The 20,785-nt window shown below is 46.5% G+C and overlaps 1 protein-coding gene across 1 annotated transcript in view; it reads left to right on the top strand.

The window, feature by feature from the left end:
* The window catches only part of EGFL6 (EGF like domain multiple 6), a 433,277-nt gene that overhangs the window by 329,446 nt on the left and 83,046 nt on the right, over positions 1 to 20,785 (top strand). The gene's annotated exons all lie outside the window — the stretch shown is intronic.

Below are 20,785 nucleotides of genomic sequence, written 5' to 3'. Positions count from 1 at the left end.
AGTCTCACATCGCTGAATGGGACAAACATCAGGAGTGTTTCTGTTTCTGAGTCTCCTAGTCCTTCCCTCACCCACTGATCATAGGGGAGGGGCAGAGGCACATGCCTGTAGTGCAATGAATGCACCCAATTCTTCTGACCATCTACTTTCACGGCGGTGCGGGTGACTAGTAACACCTGACGGGGTTGTGTCCAGCGGGGCTCGAGGCTCTTAGTCCGTTGAAAATTCCGGATCAGGACCCAGTCACCAGGTTGGATAACGTGTCCTGGGCCCTCGCTTTTGTCAGGTATGGCCTCATGCACCTGGTGATAAAGAGTACGAAAGGTATTAGTCAGACAGTACAGATAATCAGTTAATACAGGGTATTCGACATCAGACAGTTTCTTAGGCCGCGGGACACCCTATACATTGGCAGGTCTCCTGAACACAATTTCATGGGGAGATAGCCCTATCCTGGTGTGGGCCTTTGTTCTTGTGGACAGTAGGGCTAAGGGCAGAGCACCAACCCAAGTGACACCTGTCTTGGCTACTATTTTGGCCATTTTAGTTTTTAGGATGCCATTGTACAGTGTACACCTCCACTAGACCTGCTGAATGGGGGTGGTTAGCTGCATGAAATTTCTGTTTTATACCCAATGCTGTACAGTCATATTCCATAATTTGGGCTGTCAAGTGTGTTCCATTGTCACTCCAGACCAAGCGGGGCAAACCGAATCGTGGAAGGTTCTCTGTTATTAGTACTTTGGCGGTAGTGATAGCGGTGCAGTCTTTGACGGGGTAGGCCTCCACCCATCGGCTGAATGTATAGACCACCGCTAGAACATATTTCAAATTGTTACATCGGTCCATCTGGATGTAATCCATTTGGAGGACTTCAAAAGGGAAGGTAGGAGGAGAGAACCCTCCCTTAGGAGTAACTGTGCCTTTTCCTGGGTTACACATTAGGCAAATCATGCATGTTTTAACCAGTTTGTCAGCATATGCTGGTATCTTAGAGTTGTAAAATGTAGGTTCCAACAGTTTACATATCCCTTTTGCACTGATGTGAGCAGGACCATGGGCCATTGTAACTACTGGTAGCACGTGACTGTCAGGTAACATCCTTTGTCTTTCCATAGTCGTACGGACCCAACAACCATCAATTCCCTCCTTTGCTAATAGCTCCTTCCACACCCTTAGTTCCTCAGGAGTAGTATGGGACTAAATATCAATCACACTCTGTACTGTGTTTTCAACCATGCCCTCGTCTGCCACCCACCTAGCGGGACCTCCTACATACATTCCTTCCCTTTTTCTAAGAGCTGTTTGTCTGGTCATCTGATCAGCCAGGGCATTGCCTTTCCCAACATCATCTGTCACTTTCTTGTGGGCCTTACATTTTATAATGGCCACCTTTCTGGGGAGTGTCAGGGAGTCTAACAGTCGGTGAATTAGGTGGCCATGTTGAATTTTGGTCCCATGGGAAGTAAGGAAATTCCTTTCTTTCCACAACCTCCCGAAGTTGTCGGCCACCCCAAAGGAATATTGGCAGTCAGTATAAATATTTACCGTCATCCCTTTGCTTAACTCACAAGCTCTAGTGAGGGCCACTAATTCTGCTGCTTGAGCAGAGCACTGCGGAATCTGAGCTGTTTCTACTACTCACCCTAATGTTGTGAGGGCGTAGGCGGCTGAGGTGTTACCATCTGACCCTCTGAGACATGATCCGTCCACATACAGTATACCTTCTGGTTCTGCTTTCGGGGTATACTGTAAGTCAACCCGTCCTTTCGTCTCTTCCTCTGTCCTTAATATGCAGTCATGTGGGTCTAAGCGTGCATCCTGAGTATCCAGTGGGAGTAATGTGGCGGGGTTTAGTATAGTGCATCTTTTGATGTTAATGTGGCTGAAAAGGAGTGTCAGTTCATATCCTGTGAGTTGTGCGCTAGTGAGGTACTGTGTCTTGGTGTTATTAAGGAGGGTATCTACAGAATGGAGGACCATCAGAGTCAGGGGGAAGTTCATGATGATCCCCGCACTCTGACGGACCATGAGGGCGGCCGCAGCGGTCACCTGTAGGCATCCTGGGAGAGCCCTTGCAACAGGATCTAAGGTGGCTGAAAGATAGGCACATGGCGATGGTGACCTCCGAACATCTGGGTCAAGACAGCGCATGCACAGCCGTCTGTCTCGTGTACAAAAAGAAAAAATTGTTTGTTATAATCAGGAGTACCGAGGACTGGAGCAGTACACAGAGCCTTTTTTCAATCTTGGAAGGCCTGCGCATGCTCTCTAGTCCAAGGAAAGGAACTGTATGATATGTCTTTAGTGGTGTGGGCAAGAAGAGGTTTGACCATGGCCGAAAAATTGGAAATCCACTGTCTACAGTATGAGGTTAGGCCTATGAAGGCTCTCACCTGCTTTTGTGTTCGTGGGGCCATCATAGCATTGATAATGGCTACACGATCAGCGGTGAGCTGCCTTCCCTCCTTCGAGAGGAGATGACCTAAATAGGTCACCTTCTCTTGACGAAACTGAAGCTTTTTCAAAGAGACTTTGTGATTATGGAGGGCACGGTGGCGTAACAAACAGAGAGTAGCTTCTTTATATGCTGGGGCACAATTTGCAGCAATGAGGAGGTCATCTACATATTGTAATAGTGTGGAATTATCAGGGAGTTCCAAGGAATCTAGTTGACTTTTTAGGGCTTGACTATAGATACTGGGGCTCTCAGTGAAACCTTGAGGGGCGCGGCAGAATCTAAAGCTCCGCCCACCAAGTGAGAAACCAAAAAAAGTCTGCTGTCAGGATGTATAGGAATGCTGAAAAAAGCATTCTTCAGATCTATGACAGAAAAGTGCGTGGTGCGAGAGGGGACCATCGTTAAGAGGGCTGTAATGTCGGGGACAACAGGATATTGGGAGATTGTTATTTTGTTAAGGGCTCTCAGGTCAATCACAAATCTGTATATTTTAGGAGAGAGAGCATCTCCATTGGTCTTTTTAAGAATGGGAATAATGGGACTGTTAAAGATATTGCCACGTGTCTCCTCCACTACACCCTTGTCCATTAATTCAGATATTATTGTTAAAAGGGCCATTTCTCCTTCCGCGGGCAGTCGATACTGCCAGAGGTGGGGGAGAAGTGCACCTCGCTGAATGCGTACATCATGAGGGGATATTTTGAGACACCCCACATCAGTGTCTGATGATGCCAGGAGGGAGGAAGGTAAAGACTGCAATTCTGGTGGGAGGGGACCAGACCGGTACATATAGGAAGCTGTGGTGGGAGAAATTGTTAGGGATACTTCTTGGGGCTACATAATATGGTCGCATACAGAGCTTTCAGTAAATCCATGCCTAACAAGTTTTCACAGCAACCTGTAGTAAGGACCAAGGGAGCGTCAACATGTGCAGGGCCAATATCGAGAGGAAGGGGTTCAGAGACAGGACTCGTCACAGGTGTTCCTGCAAAACCCACAGAGACATTCATATTGCCAGAAAGGGGTGCCTCCGGAACTGACAGACGTGCAATAGAAGACCTGGTGACCCCAGTATCCAAAAGGAAATTCTGATTGTTCTCCACAACTGACATTTGAGCATACGGGCCCCTTTGATCCACTGGAATTTGCACTCTGGTAATACCCCTTTCCTAGCTGTCCTATGCTTGGTAGTACCCTGTCTCATCAACTTCATCATAATCATCATTGTAATAAGTGCGTATTGCTTCGTACCCATCAAACCTACTGGCCGGGCGCTGCCGGATGGGGGCGTCATCCCTGGGCCTACGTTCTTTATCCTGTGGATGGGGCGGGCCATGGTCCCTATTCGGCCTCCCCTCCTTGGGAGCGCGAGGCAGAGTCTTCCCTGTTCAGATGTTTTCAGCTAACACCGGACACTCATCTATCCAATGGCCGTACCCCTTACAATAAGCACACTGATCTGTTTGGAGGGCTCCCGTACGTTGAGGGCTTGAGGGGGTAGACTGGCGAACCCTCAGAGGGAGTTGGGGTTGAGGTCTGAAATACCCGCCAGCATCGGGACCTCGGGGAGGGTAAGCCTGCTGCAGAAGTGCCTTAGTCTTAAGATCCCTAACCTTATTACTTTCCTTGTCTCTATCCTCATTCTCCCTATTCTCCCGATATTGTGCCATAGCCAAGATACCAGTCATAGTTTGGGCAGACCACATACTTTAAACTTTCTTAAGCCTGGCGGAGATCTCAAGAAGCAAATTGCTGACAAACTTATCGACAAACACTGGGCCAGAACCTGGGGTCCGGGGATCCAAACCACTATGTCCCTTGTATTCTGTCTCAAAATGGGTAAAAAAGTCAGCCACATTCTCATCTTTTCGCTGCCTACTGGCGTTTATTTTATCCCAGTTAATGACAGTTTCCGGCAAAAGTGTTTTCATAAACGTTATTATTTTACCGGGCAAAGTCAGAATGGCAGCTTTAAGTTTAGTCCCTCCTACCCTTGCTTCTTCCATAGCCTCTAGGTCAGCCCATTTACCTCCCAACGCTAATTCATGGTCAGTATGTCGAATTTTGTCCCAGATTTCAGTGGGGACAACTGTACCAAATAGTAAATCTATATCCTCAAGAACGAGAGTACCTGCAGATATAATCTGACCTAATTCACTGTAAAAGGCAGCTGGATTCTTCCGGGGATCTGGTAATTGTCCTTTTAACTGCATTACTTCTGCCCTTTTCCAAGGAACATGAACCCAAAGCCTGCGCCAGTGTGTCTCAACAGCCCCTCTGCCATTATTTTGGGCATCGGTAAGTGCGTTAACAAAGACAAGGGCCGCATCTCTCATTGGCATAGCTGTTTCTAGAGGGGTGTTGAGAAAAGCAGTCACATCACGGTAAGCCATTAAAGCAGACATAAAGCCAAACATCCCCTCTCCCTGAACATTGCCTCTTTTTATTTGCGACCTAAGGTCCATTAATCTGGTGGGCATCTGCATAAGCGCATTCTCAAATCTTTGCATGACCAGGGTACACATGTATTCAGCCCAGGTGGTCTGTTCCATAATCGTTCACTGGGAAAAGGTGGACCATATTTCTTTAAAGGCATAAATATTCCCGTTATTTATCCAACATTCACACTGTTGCCTCTGTAGGTCATTTTCTCGAAGGGACGAAAAGCTGACTGCAGAGCGCAAGGAGGCCAGTCGGGGGGAATTCAACAATTTATATAAATCCTGCTTAACTGTAGACCACAGGGAATCAGGAAAAGGGCGTGTAGGGATAAAGCCACAGGGGGTGGGCGGATGGAGACTTGTTCTCATTCCCGCAGGGTTAGCGGGCGTGGTCGGTGTCATAGGAAAAATCGGGAGGGATGGTGTGACAGGGAGAACAGTAAGAGGGGCAGTGGGGGCAGGAGTGGGCTGTGGCAGGGAGACATGCGGGGTGTGAGGCGTCAGGGCAGGGTACATTGGGGCATATGCAGGATGGCTTTCTAGCATGTATCAAGCAAGGAATCACCTTCTTCTCCCCCTTCCATATGGCCCTTTCCTTTCTCCTCACGAGCTGGATAACATTTTTGTACCCGGGCCCCATGCTCCCTATCGGCTATTTCTACTGACTTTGTCATTTGATTTTGTAAATTTTCTCTGGCGTGGGCGGCCATTGACATACTTTCCTCTTTTCTTTCTTGAGCCTTCTGCTTTCTAGCTCTCTGCTCTATCTCTTTCCTCCAAAATCGGACAGATTCAAAAATAGACGGGCACGTTTTTCTTTTCATTAAATGTTCCTCTAACTTGGCGAGAACTTGGGAATTAAAGCAGCCATAAAGTGGCCACTGTAATTCCACATTACTTTATTTTGTATATTTTACCCAGAATGAGGAAAACATTATGGCAGAAGAGCCATGTTTAACATACATTGTATGGCCAGGGGTCCCTTCTGGAAGAAGCGGACAGGCCGCCTCCAGCTGGGAGTCCTGCGTATACATACAACAACATAATCTCTTGAACTTACTACTGACTGGCATGCTTAAAAAAATGGGTAGCAGACACCAGCGGGTTTTAAAAACTCACCTCGCTTGCTTAGATTTGGCAAAAGTCAATAACAGTTTGGCTTTTGCAAAAGTCAATAACAGAATCATACAGACTTGGTGGGTGATCAGTTCACCCTTAACTTACAGGGGTAGTTCTCTTCTGCAGACGTAGGGCTGTGCCCTGCTCCAAAAATTATTTGCTATGGGACTCCAGCGAGAACACGGTCAAGTGGCCCAGACCGGGTGGGGAGGAGCAGCGGGCGAGTCGTTCGGCTTACCGGATTGCAAGAATCCCCTTGGGTAGGGTACCTCCATCGGAGTCTCTCCATGCACCTCCTCACATCCACCGGGCCTTTTTGTTCAGGCGCCATTTGAAGAACCAGATTAACCCACTTACTGGGTCTCAGCAGCGGGGGAACCGCCCAAGCCTTCCATACCCTTCATACGTAGTAAAACAAGACACAGGAGCCTTCGTCTGCAGGAGGAACCCAGATTTATTCAAATAGCCCGGCCTATGGAACAGAGTCCCAAGCTTGTCAGAAACAAGACAGAGGAGGCTGCTGCTTTACTTCGCAGCTTACAAGCCTTTTATACTTTTTCATTCCAGTCTTTTGGTTGTTAGTTTTTGCAGTTGATAACCAGATCCAGACGACGTTTGTAGATGGTGACCTGGTCAAGGCTTGGTACACACAAATCATTGTTCATTTGGCTTGATCAAGGCTCAGTCTTTCAGGTCATTGTTCAATCACCTTGATCAAAGCCCGGTCTTTCAAGTCATTGTTTAATCACATTGATCAAGGCCCAGCAGTCAGACCATTGTCCAGATGACCTGATCACGGTGTCAAGGATGTTTACCAGGCTGGGAGCAGGAGATGGAAAACAAATAATTTACTCAGGGTTGAGTGTCTTGTGGCTTTCAGTTGAACTGCAAAGAACAGGGGGGTTGGGTGTGCGACAGTTCCTGGGCAGAAATGCAGGCTGCAAGATGGCTGTTGTCGTGTTAGTTCGATTTTCCTCCGGCATCAGCAGAAACGACCAGGTGGGTCGTGTGGAAGTGTTTGACACGAGATGGCAATGAAAAAGCAATGGAGTCCCGGTACAAATGATGCAGATCAGAGGAACACTTTTCCTCAACCTTTCCTGAGGGCTTTGACACAACTATGCTATCTGTAGTCTTTATCACAACCTTTCCTCGGCTTCTACTCCACCCACGCAGTCCTTATAGTGCTTCCTGCAGATCCTGTGAAGGAATATGATTGAGTTTTGAGGGTAGATCATTGAGTTTGGTATTTCCAGTAATTTAGGCTTGTGCCCATAACCCTGTACCCAGTACCCTGCAAGCGTAACCATTACACCTGCTGCTGCTGCGACTGCCACTGCCACCTTAGCTTCCTAGCTGCTCACAAGACATGCTTAGGCTGTCAGTCAACCAACCCCCAGATGGACCTACTCCCTTCCAGTCTTTACCCAACCAGCTCCCTCTGACTGCAGCCTACTCCCCGCCCCACACCACAATAACCCACCCTCATCCTATGACTCTGAAAGAGGGCTCCATTGCAGTCAGGGGTCTGGAGAGAGTAATTCTGGTAGCCAGCTGCTGCAGCGAGAAGAGACAGCTGAGGACAGGAGCATGCAGGACAGGAACCTAGTGCAGGCAGGTCACGGCACATGTACCCAAGCTGATGCCATGAGCCGAGCTGCCTCCTTGTGCTCTGCATGTACTCTGCTTCCGTGACTACTGCCTTGCTATAAGGAGGCTGAGGGCCAACCTCCCCTGCTGGTCAACGATCATGGGTCAAATGGCTGGTTCGACTTAGCCAGAAACTGCAATACAATGACTTTACCAGGCCCTGAACGGCTTTTACTCGTAGAAGTCCAGCTGCTTATACCCAGCTCACATGGTCACGGGCACTCGCACTGAAAGCTCATGCTGAGCTTGTGCGTCGCTCCACTCCTTGGCCACGCCTCCTAACTTCTTACCACTTACACTTATAGAGTCATTCTGGGTGGTTTCCACACCATTTTCAGTAATTTGGGGATCCAGGAAAATGTCCCTTATGCCAAAGCTTATGTATCAGTTCCCGATGTGCTCCTTCACTGCTGCCTGAATATGTCAGTGGCATTTAGAAATTCCAACATGCTCTGTATTCTTAGTTATTTGCCCTGAATGCCCTCAGGGAAGAACTACTTCACTCTACGACACTCTACTATACTCTACGCCGGTCTAGGCCACTCTACTCTAATCTAATCTATGACACACCATTCTACGACACTCCACTCTATGACACTCTACTCCACTCTATGGTGCTCCACTTTACCACATTCTACTCCACTTTACGCCACTCTCCGCCATCCTACTCTATGAGACTGTACAACAATCTATGCCAATTTACTCTTGGCTACTCTACTCCACTAAATGCCACTCCCTCGACAACACTCCATGATGCTCTACTCTACAGCACTCTACAAAACTTTATGACTCTGAGCACCTCTTTACTCTGCGACACTCATCTCCATTCTCTATAATTCCACTCTTTGCCATGCTATGCCACTCTACAGTATTCTAGGTCCCTCTACCACACACAAAACTCTATGACACTTCATTCTACGACACTCCACTAAAACATTCCACCCCACTTTACTACACTCTACAAGACTTCTCTCTATGCCACTACACTATATGACAGTTTACTCCATTCTACGCTATGCCACTCCACTCTACTCCACTCTATGTTACTCCACTGTATGGCAATCTACTCCACCCCACTCTACGACACTCTACTCCACTCTATGCCACTCTGTCACACTCTACATCACTCTATGCCACTGAACTCTAGGCCATTCCATTCTAATCCCACTCCACTTTACAACACTCCACTCTTTTTTTGTATTTAACTTTTTCACTCTACTCCACTCTTCTTCACTCCATTTTACGCCACCCAACTCAACGACACTGTACGCCACTCTACACCCCTCCAATCTACAACATTTTTTGCCCTTCCACTTAACTTAAAGGGGTGGACTAAAGGGCCTAGTGATGAGCGTGGCCATGATGTCTTTGTTGACCTGCATGGAGGATTATTAGGGAGAGGAGCAGTGAAGTAGAATAAACCCATGTCTAGTTTCAGGCCTCCAAAACCCATCCCGACGGTCAAACTTGGGTAGTAAGCTAACTGGGTCCTACATGTAGTAAGGCACAACTTCATGAAGTCTCTGTGTTTGCTGGACGACAGAAATTATTTTACTGGTGTACAGTAATGTTACTTATAGTGCTCAGATAGGTTTGTCTAGAAAATGGGGCCCTTTATGAGTATTGAAGGGCTGGGCTCAGGGAGCTGACATACAGAGTTGCACAGATAAAGATGCCTGCATCTGTGTCATGCAGTAGGCTTTCCTCTGACTATTCGAATAACTTCCAGCTTGTGTTCCTCCTGCAACTTTGCACCAAAACCTCTGGGAATAGGGACACTACGTAACAGTCTCTCTCTCAGAGCAAGCAGAGGGGGGCAGAAGGTATTGGAGAGCTTTACATAAGCACCAGTTATATTTTACAAGGACTCTTTCATGTAGGCACCAGGAGATTAGGTGATTTGCCCAGAATCACAGGCTGTTGAGCTGATGCAGAGACTCAAACCTGGTTCCCCAGCTCCTAAGACGGCAGCTCTGTCCATTGAGTATTGAATTAATTGCTGTGGGCATCGCTCTGTACCAGCCCCCTCTGAATGAAAAGGTGCACGGGTTTACTGTGGACCTGGTAAAATTCCCTGGGGAACTCCAGCTGAAATCTCCTGATGAAAATCAAGGACAGAATGAGGAATTAATGGTGAATCAGGCCCTGAATTAGAGATCTCCTGGTATTTTCCGATTTCTCTGTGGAACCTCAGATTTTGATTGTGAGTGGGTCAGAAGGGGGTGAAGTATTTACTGCATCTGGCAAATACCAATACACTGGAGTGCGGTATTTGCCACGTGTCATAAATGCCTCAAATTAGAAGTTATGGCCCTGAAAATAAGTCAAAACATGCAGATGTGATACTGTGCTCATAAGCATTGCAGAACCATAAAATGATGATAACTCTAGGTTATTATCATTTTATGTTTCTGTACTGATTAGTTTGCGGGTGGACTGGTGGGTGGGCTGCTCTGCTCTCAGGGCAGGGGAGGAGTGATTTGCCCACTCCTAAGTGCACCAGACTATTTGGAGAGTCCTCCCGGGCCGCCCAAATCAGTCATGCGCACTTTGCCTGTTCTATATCCAGGCTGCAATATAACCTGCATGGGGAACATGCCCAGGTCCCCATTCCCTCATTGAGCATCGAACCAGGACGCTCATGCCAATCACAACACTGTCAGGGAAGCCTGTGTGCTTACCAATCACAACGCTGCATTGCAGCATTGTGATTGGTCTGGGGAGCCTGGCTGTGCTTCCTGTTCATCGAATCCGACGAGGAGACCAGGAGCAGAGACGCGGGACCGGCGGCATGGTATGCTTTTTTTGTACATTGCTCACAAACCCCTCCCCCAAAAAACTCCCCTCCCGGCACTCCCCTGCCACCCTTTAGCCATTCCAGCCGCCACTGTAATTTTCTCACCATTTTCAATGAGAAATGTCCCCTGTCCAGCGTATAATTGCAGAATGTACAGTATTTACCGGTATATATCCCACCCCAAGGTAAATTCCGCATGCCGTAATTATTACATAGTTTCCTAAACATTTTAATAAACAGGTAATAAAAGAATCAGCAGTAATGCTCGACATTTATCATCATACTGGAAAATATATTTAGGACTCCAGAATACAAGTTACCTGAAATGGAGCCACACACCACGAAAACAAGCAGTGCCCAGCGTACGACAGTAAGGCAGGAATGCCGCCATAAATCACTAATTAGAGTAACATGTAATTTGGAAGTACACTTTTTCCTTTGTAGCAGATATGCTGGAACCGAAAAACAGATGTACCGCTCAGGGGGCGACACACACTACGTCCACAGTGTTTGGAGGTTTACCAATTGCGTTTTCCCCAAGGGCGCACACTATTTACATGTATCATAAACGCCAGTGGTTTCCTCAGCACGTGACCCTGTCGACACCACAGCTGCTGCGCACGTGCAGGGCCAGCTGCGTGCCTGCACTGAATTAAACGAGCAACCTCTGAAGGCGCACACTATTTACAAAACTCATTACAACTCGTTGCCGTTTACAAAACTCACGTAACCAACGTTTCTTTTTTAAATGTACTGTTAATTTGTTGTAGCCCGAGGCATGTACTTACAGCGACTACTGTGCAAAATCTTGCCAATGTAAATTGTGTCCGTGAAACAAATGTGCGTTTCATTATTAAAATACATTTCGTGGCTTATTACAATTAAAACATTTTTATTAGTGTAATACGGCGATTGCACATTCTTTCTCTTTTTGACTCTGGAAGTTAAAACGTAACAGAAAGTGATAAATCATCTGGATCGAGGTTTTGTTTATTCCCATTGGGCCCCGAGGAGTTTGGCTACATCTAAGAGTGAGGCGCCAACTTGCTGAAGGAAAAGAAGGTTCAGCTAAAGCCAAATGATAATGAAATAAGACCACACAAATACAACGACGGGATAAAAGCACACTATATCACATATGGAACAATATGAAAAAAAATGCAAAAAGTAGTATAAAAATGTGTTTTCATTTTTGGATATTTTTTCTCCCTACCTCACAAAATGATCTTTTCAACATGTGTAGGAAGCTGGCTTTTTATGTCGTGAGCAAAGGAAGGGCACACCATACAAAAAGTCCAAGCGACCCTTATTGGTTTAAAGAGGCTTACTTTAATAATCCCAAATGCTCTATTTGTGGTCGTGTGGTGGAGCAGTTTAGGTTTATCAGAGGGGAGTGTTAACCATTTGTTGTACACACCGAGTCAATATGTGAGACGTACAGAAGAAATCCGAGATACATTTATAAAATTAAAACAGATTTATATATGTATTTAGATACCAAAACCTTCGAAATCAGGTAAGTACTTTCGGAGTTATCAATTTTACATGAAAACAGTAAAAATGCTCAAATAAAGTTTTTTAAGGTGTGGCGGTAATGTTATCTTATGGGAGGAAATCATTGACATCAAACATTGCAGTCAGTGTTCGGAGGTACCCTTAGGACTTTAGGTGCTTGGGGGCTAAGGTCCAGAGAACCATCAGCAGTATCGCTTTACCTGCTCTGGGGTGTCCGAGTGCAGAAAGTGCTGGTGAGAATGGTAGCCTCTAGTTCTGCACCAGTAAAGTCAATGGTACCTAAAAAATAAGAGGCTGCGGGGGGAGGGACTTGGGGACAAGACAGGGGAACCCAAAGGGGGTTCAGGTCGTGAGGACCTCAGGCCAAGGGTACACAGTCAGGAGTCACAGCCCCGGGCTGTGTAGCTTAGGTGCAGAGGGTCTTGGCTGGCTGTCCACTGGAGGTCGAGGCTCTCATGTTGTCAGTCGGTTCTGCAGAGGAGGTGAAATCAAACATGGTGTACTGGACAAGTGCGGTTAGGGCTTGTGGATGCAGGGGAATGGCTCCTCCACCATAAGGGAGATGCTAGATGGCTGGCGGAGTTCTGGACAGTTCTCCAAGTGTTGACTAGGATGCACAGCTTTTGGACAAGTTGAGTCTTTGAAATTGTCAGGGTACCAGCAGCCAGGCAAGTATTTCTGCCAAGTTTGGGGTAGGTCCTCAGTTCTCGCAGTGACAGCTCATATTTGTCCTTTTTCTGTTCCCAGGTAGACAAATCTTTATCTCTGGTGTCAGAGAGACCCCTAAATTCTGAATTTAGGGGCATTAAGGGAAGTATATTGAAGTAGCCAATGGGCTACCTACTTGTAGGGTGACTACACATCCTATAAGACCACTTCCTGTGGGGAGGATGCACAACCCTGGCCCAGAATTCTCTATTTTCATCAAAACAAGATGGTGAAACCCTTCTCTGGGTGTCCACTTCAGGTAACCCACCTTAGGGGTGTCTCTTGCTGTAAGTTGAACACACCTCCTTTGCTCTAGTGCCAAATGGGCCTCAGGGCAGGGAGTGGCGGTCCCCAGATCTGGGAGGAAGCAATGGTCATATCTCAAAGGCGATAGAGGCGTAGAAGCCTCTGGCCTTAATGTGCTAATTTCACTAGCCATCCTGCTGGAGGAGTTGTGATCACCTTCTGCCAGGCATGCATTGTTCCTGGCCTCAAAGAGGTGGGTTCTCACCTGCAGGGGTTAGAAACTCACCTGTGGTGGCAGGCTGAACGATATTGGTGAGTCAACATACTTACTAAGTGACTAGTAGGGATACAGGGGCACCTCTAAGGTGCCCTCTGGGTGCATGTCTTCATAAATCCAAAACTAACTGGCATCAGTACGGATTTGTTAAGACAAGATGTTTGATACCAATCATCAGTATTTTCAGTGAAGCCATTATGTAGCTGGGTAACCCGCAACAATCAGTGCCCAGTACATGCCTTTAAGATGGCTTCCTGATCACTTGCAATGTCTAGAAATGGAGCTAGACATCATAGGGACATATCTGCTCAAGCAGATGTACCCTCACATGTAATATAATGCATCCTGCATATAGCACATGCAGTGTACTTGGGCATTGCACACAGGGAGTGTGCAATGTCCTCTTTCCAGGATGGCTTGCACGATTTCACACATCCTGCAATGGCAGTCTGCATGCAGTTTGTGTGTGGGTCCGTTTGGGTGGCATAAAACATGCTGCAGCCCTTAGGGACACTCTTTAGCACACATGCCCTGGGTACCAGGGGTATCACTCATCAGGGACTTACAAGGGTGCTACATTCAATGTCAAATGGGTTGCAATTAAGTACTTGTCTTGTTTTTAGGGAAAGAGCACTAGGGCCTGGTTAGCAGGGACCCAGTCCACTGCCAATCAACATCAGTACCAGTCAGCAAAAAGTGGGGGTGACCATGTCAACAAATGGCACTTTCCTACAACATGCTATCATGTAATTGCGTAATAACAACACTAAGTGGAAATGCGCTGAAGGGCTGTTTAAAGAAGTACTCATTGTAGGCACAAAAGTGACAAACTGCACAACCATATCTCTTGGTGCTTTACTTGTAAAAAATGCACTTGCCGGTGCCTAGGATATGCCACTACTGCACCACCCACAGCTGCTGCCACTGCTGCTAAATGACAGTGCAATCACTACCTACTAACCATTACACTTAAACAAGGGTGACATTTTGACTAAACTGTAGAAATGGCCTAGAAGTGCAAGTTTTATCATTTGTACATAGATTCAATGCTAAACATGTGTGATGTGCCAAAAAATAGGCTGAGAGCTTCCCCATGCGGTGTACTTTTATAAATAAGTGCTGGTGCTAAGCATCAGAAAACCCAGACACAAGTTAAACACTGCATATCTTTATGGCATCACTTCCTGCCATCCTTCAAATAGTGCTCCCCATGTGTGTCATAGGACCTTTTAGTCGAATCATGGTGTAGTTATTTCCATGTGCATCCATGGTTTCATGCTTTGCCATTTAGAATCATGTGTTCCCACATGTCTGAAGCGCCCTGAGGGAGCCCTGTGCCTCCAATTAGTAAATCTGATGCAGTCATCATGATCCCTAGCCCCTCATCTCACTGTTTCCACTGATGTGTGGTGGTGGAAACCATCCTGACACTGTAGTCACCCTCCAACATCGTGATCATCGATGTGTGAACTGAGTGTGGTCTGGTAGCGGGCATGCACCTTCACCCCCGGTGTTGATGGGCAGCCTGAGGTGAAATTGCTGGGGTCCAATAACATCAAAACTGGAGATAACACCTTGACAGCAAAGATCCAGATAAAGCCTACTAAGCCCAATGCCAGTGTTAGCCTGGTGGGAAGGGGCAGATTGTATGAAAGGATGGTGAAGGAAAAACATTTAGATGGCGGGCACACACAAGGTTGGGGTCATGGCCTGAGAGGAGGAACCTGCTGAGAGACATTGAGGATGAAAGTGGAGCACTGGGAGCATGGAGGCACTGCTCAGAGACATAGGAGGGGAAAGGGCCTGAAGGGATTGCCTGGAGATATGGTGAAGACATTGCATACATTATGCTCTTCCTGACCCATTTGAGAATCATTCCAGAGAAAAAATCATGACAATTACAGTCACCGGATGGGTGTGGGAAAGGCTTGAATTATGGCACCAAGGAGCATGGATACCAGGAAGCTGGGATAATGAATTTGAATTGATAATGGAGTCTCAGACACGAACAGCTGGGGGCCTACTTTGGGCTCACAAAGATCATGACGTCGAATAGGATCATGCTCTGGTAGGTCTACTGGGGATGTCCAGACTAAGTGGCTGCAGGACCTTATGGTCCTATCTCTAAAGGTTCTAGCTCATGGTTTTTGGATTTGTCCTGCAGGAGGCCGTTAACCATTAATAATTATGGATCTGGAAGAGGTTCTTGGGTTTATATTTTGAAGTATTCTTGATGAAAATATGATGCTACATTTAAGGGCAGGATCGAGTGGGAAGGTTCACTTTTTTAAGGTCAAATATTCCCCCGAACTATTAGCCCTAGTTGTAGGAGAGTAGGGTCTGCTTTCCTATGGTCACCCCACTTTTTGCTTTTTGCTTCACTGGTTTTCGACTTAATGTGGTTGTGGGCCTGCTAATCAGACCCACCGCCCAACTGTTCTCTCTCTAAATTCACTACAATGTACTTTAGGTACATTACCAATTGGATACTGGTTCACCTTATGAGCCCCTGTACAGTGTACCATAGGTACCCAGGGCACAGGTGCATCCAAGGCCTACCAGAGGCTGCAGCATATCTTTTGCCACCCCTGGCTGGCCATTCAAATTGACACAACTGGCGGATCACTCAGCTGGGGCAAGGTGGTGTAATCACCCCTTGCTTAGATATAGTATACCTATATCTAACCTTATATCTGGACCCATATACACCTATAAGTCACTCCTATGGCAGGCCTTAACAACCCTGGAGGCAGAGTGCTTGGTTTTATGTGAAATGGTGCTCTAGCATGAGCTGAGCCTGTCTGCAGCTTTCGGAACCATGTCCTTTAGCTGCTCTGGGATATTGCCATACCATATACTCTTAAGTGCATTATAATCATCGCGGGTAGATGCTAACTATGCTTTGGCTTTATCGAAACATGTCGAGTAAGGTGTCATACGATTTGGAATACTACCGCCTCGCCAGTCCTGGTGACGGGGGTAGCATTCCACCCTTCTAGAGAGTGAAGACATGTTGTTCTAACTATTTCCGGTTAAAGTTAACCAGTGCCTCAGCATCACAAAATGGATGCTGCTGCCACAGACACAAGTCTGACCTCCTGCTGCTGGGAGTCCTTCCAGCGAGGGAGGCTTGGACAATAGGTTTCCTGCCTTGGGAGGTGCTAGCACCACCCCAGACAGGATTTTGTGTATTGGGACAGGGAGGGCTCAAAGGTTTGAGACATGCCTGGGGCACACAAGGTGTCCCATGCATAGTCCAGTTCAAACCGGTGCTGGGGCTTCCCTGCCCCATCTCTGGCATGAAACTGAACAAAGGGAAAGGGATGTAACCGCCCCCTTCCCTGGTCCCACCCATAGGAGGGACCTAGCAGGTAATCCAGCCCCTAAGATCAGTATATAGGTAGGAGCTGAGTCACTAGGACTTTAGATTATCCTGACTGAAACTTTGAAATGAAACTCTGGACTTTCATCACTCTACTTTGGAAGAAGACTGAAGAATCTCCCTTGTGGTCAAGGAGTGACCACCCTGCACAAGCAGGCACCATCCAGCGATTGACAACTTGCTTTGCCGCCACCTCCCGCCGGAGCCCGAGCCCAGAGCCTGACAAGAACCAGATTCCCAGACATCCAACAGCCCGATCCACAGTCCCTGCAAAGCTGAGACCCGTGGAGGCAACGAGAGACGTGGGACCGGCCATCTTGAAAAGTCTGCGACCTGCTAACTGCGCAGCCACCGATGCCCCTTCGAAGCTGTGCATTGGGGATTGAGAAGCCCCAGCCCCGAGCAGCATCTGCACGGAAGATCAGCCCTGCACACTCCACGAGTTCTGCGTGGGCCCCTTTTGCATTTTCCTGCTTGACTCGTCTGCCCTGTCACTTGCCCGTTGGCTAGTGGCCATCTTGGCAACGATCCTGTGAAACTACACTGCTGGTCTGGTTACTCCAGCCCTTGCTTCCCTGAAAAGAAGCAGCCCCTCAGACCTTGCTGGTCTGAGTAAGAAGCCTACATCGATTCCTGCGTGGGTTGCCTTTGCCAAGGCTTGCTGCCTCCAATCTTGAAGCTGACACCGCCGGCAGCGAGAGCCTTTGTGGTACAGCTCGTGCCTCCATCCTGGTTGTCATCGACGCCTCCTGGTCCACGTGGCTGCAGAGACAAGCTTCTCATCAGCACCTGATCGTATCCCAACATCGCCTGGTTCCATCCTGGTTCCACGCTGGTCACTGGCTAGTGACCCAGACTCTGTCCCCTCTCCTTTCAGGTCCTCTACATGTTTGATCCACCCTTGGATCCACCCGGACTGTTCTCTTCTGGCCGCCTACAGCATCTTCACTCCAAGGCTCCATAGATCTCCACGATGAAACCCGACACACTTTTGAACCTGTGCACCCGCTTCCCACAGGAAGGTAACGTAAGGTAACGCGAGTACTATGGTGCTCCTGTAGAGGTTTACATCCCTAGTTTCCAGTGGTTAAGTTCTAGTCCAGTCGGAAGACTTCTAAATCTTTAACTTTATAACTTTTACGCACCCATTGACTTCAATGTGTACACTTGTGTGCTTTTAGACACGCATCCCGTGGGCCTCCTGCTCCCTAACCAGTGTTAGCTCAGTGTAGCCCCAGCAATTCCCAAGGCCCCAGGCCTTACCATTGTTTGTGAAGTGGTACTTATACCACTTTTTTAATATATGGTTTGACGGGCCACCCCGGCCTATCCATAATTGTGCAACTTTTGTCTATTCTATTAAGTTACTTGTTTTGCGCTTGTGCTTCTGTGCTCATAAAGAGTTCAGGGGTTTGTTTAGAAATGAATACATATATATTTTCAATATATATCTTGTGACTGGCATACTTGTAATGTTCACAAAGCATTTATCTTTCACACTTGTTCCAATATTTATAAGATACCAACTTTGTTGTTAGAACAAAATGTACCTAAAGATATGTTTGCTGGAAAACAGAGTAGCAGGTTCAGGGAAAGGGTAGAGAGAGACTACAGCCTTCACAGAAGTGACGCATGAGAACATGCATAACAAAAGCTATGTGTAACCGTAAATAGTAATTTTAATGCAATTTGGTCTTATATTTGTGTGTAATTCTTATTACTTAGTATCGTATGAGCTCGCACAACTGCTTTTAGAATATGTATATGCATATTGATGAATGAATTAACTGTTTTTATCTGTATTGTACTTGATTATATGTTGTGCTTTTATGAGAAGTTATCTCGAATAAAGCTTATACTACTACTACGTAAATAGTAGCAAATGGCTAATATCACAATAGCAGTTACTTGCGGAAATCACAGCCACAGGGCTTGGAGTCTGCTTGAAAGAAAAGAACACAAGAAGTACTAACAAGGAGTCAGTCCAACACTCTGAATGAGGAAAACCGCAAAATGGAAGTGCAAGGACACAAAACTAAGTGAAAATGAGGGGACAGGGCAGAAGCCAACTAATGAGAAACAGGAAAACTCGCGAATTGCAGCATTTTAGGGTAATTCTCCATGTCTTTGTTTCCTTTTATTCTGCCTCTGTTCTATGGAAGCGCTGGCCACAATGGGAGTGCCATCTTTGAGTGGTTTTCATACTAACTGAAACAATGGAAGCTCTGTACCATAGCTGCCATCTTGCCCTAGCACTGACACCGTGATCTCAGTCCTTCCTTTTTCCGTCCCTGGATCATCAACAGCTGCTGCTTCAAACTCAGACACCACAGTCTACAGTATGCATACACCTCCCTGCAACAATCCACCTCCGAGGCCCAAACCTGTGCCAGGTCCCAAGCACCACACCTGACTGTAAGGTAAGCCACGAGGGACCTCTGATGGCTGCCTCACAGCCCAGACGCAGGACTTAGTATCTAATGCATTGTCAAGATTCCTTAGGCCACATTTGCTGCAAAAGAGTCAACAACTCTTAATCATATATTATAACACATATACAATAAATGGCAGGCTGGCCTATAATACAAGTTGGAGGTATTCACAAATCTCTGTTTTTAAGTTACCTGGCTCTAACGCGTTCGCTGTACAGTAGACCTGAAAGGCGGCCTCTTTATGCCACTTCAAATATGTACAAGTTTGAAGGTTCGTGAGGTTAAAGATCCATTTCGCAACAGCTGTTATGGGCCATGGACACACCTGCCTCTTTTAAGCTATGTGGTTAGGGAAATATTCAGTCTGCTTTGTGCCCTTTAAATTACTGGTGCACTTTATGTCTGTAGCAAACTCACAGACATTCCAGCGACCATAAACCGCTGAACAATACACTTCTGCAAAGCCACTATAATGAGGGTGTGAAAGTCATGCTAGAAACCGTGTGAATAAAGCAGTTCATATTAGTCTGTATGAATCTCATTCTACCATTGCTAGCCATTTCACAAGAGATATTGAAATGCTTATTTTCCTTATGGGCCTTTGTGGAAAAATATTTAAAAATATAGAAGCACAAATAATAACTTACAATGCTCGGGTAATGTGATCATATAGAAAACTGCAGAGAGGTGGCTGAAGAAATAGGTTCATATTTTTAGTGGAAGTTTAGACAGCCCCTCTTGTAAGATTTAAGCGCACATTAGTAGTGGCCCAATAAATGCTGATATATGCAGTGCTTAAATATTTTAAAAAGTAAGTGTCAGGAGGCCACAGTACTTGCCACAGTACTTACACAACTACTGACCATCACACTGCTACAAGTTGACAATTCAGACTGTTTGAGGCCTCCAAAGCTGTAAGAATGGCTTGGGTGGCAAGTATTAGTTGTTTTTCATGTATATTGAATTAACAAACCACTGTTTTTCTGCTCATCTTTAAATTGCACAGATAGCACCACCATGTGGCAGCTGTCATAAGTGCAAGTTCTGGCAATTAAGTGCCGGTGCCGAGCACTCGAAACCACAGGCTCAATTGAAGCACTGGAAATGTGCAGTAACCTCTGTTACTGCTCATATCAGAATTATGAGTTCTGAGGTTTTTATTGCACCTGGTAAATACCAGCTGTGGTGAAACATCCTCCCGCAGATACATTTTGGCAGGTTAAAAACTGCCAATATTCAGCAGGCGAAATGTGCCCCATAAAATACCAGCAAATGTGGATTTTTGGTGCGGTAAGCACAAAAAAATACGCTATTATTCATTTTTCGGGAATACTCATATTTGTACCCCAGGTCTAATAAGTATTGCACCAAAATCCATGTTACTCGTTATGAGGGCCTTAGAAAGCAAAGAGTGTGGCAGTTGCAGCCGCAAAGGAGACTTGGTACAGTGACAACTGTCTATGATCAGAGGTAGTGCTATCTGCTGCAAGGCTAAACATATTGGGTGGAGTATAGAGGGTGGGAAGTATTGGCTTTCTCATCTGTGAAAGTGTGCAGAACAGGGGCATGGCAAGTGGAAAGGTGCAGTGAGTTGATGGTCTGTAGCAGGTGAGCAGTGGAGAGGAGCAATGACTGTACTCAACTGTGCATTCTAGAGCATGAGGTTCAGTGCTTAATTTGAGCTGGTGGTTGCAGGTGGAGCCCAGTGGCACTCATTTTTTGAGACCCGTCATTTATTTTTCCTCATCAGCTTTGAC

The sequence above is a fragment of the Lissotriton vulgaris genome, chromosome 8, assembly GCF_964263255.1.
Source record: "Lissotriton vulgaris chromosome 8, aLisVul1.2, whole genome shotgun sequence".
Taxonomy (NCBI): domain Eukaryota; kingdom Metazoa; phylum Chordata; class Amphibia; order Caudata; family Salamandridae; genus Lissotriton; species Lissotriton vulgaris.
Note: the sequence above shows the minus strand (reverse complement) of the source record. Positions and strands in the feature narration are given on the sequence as shown.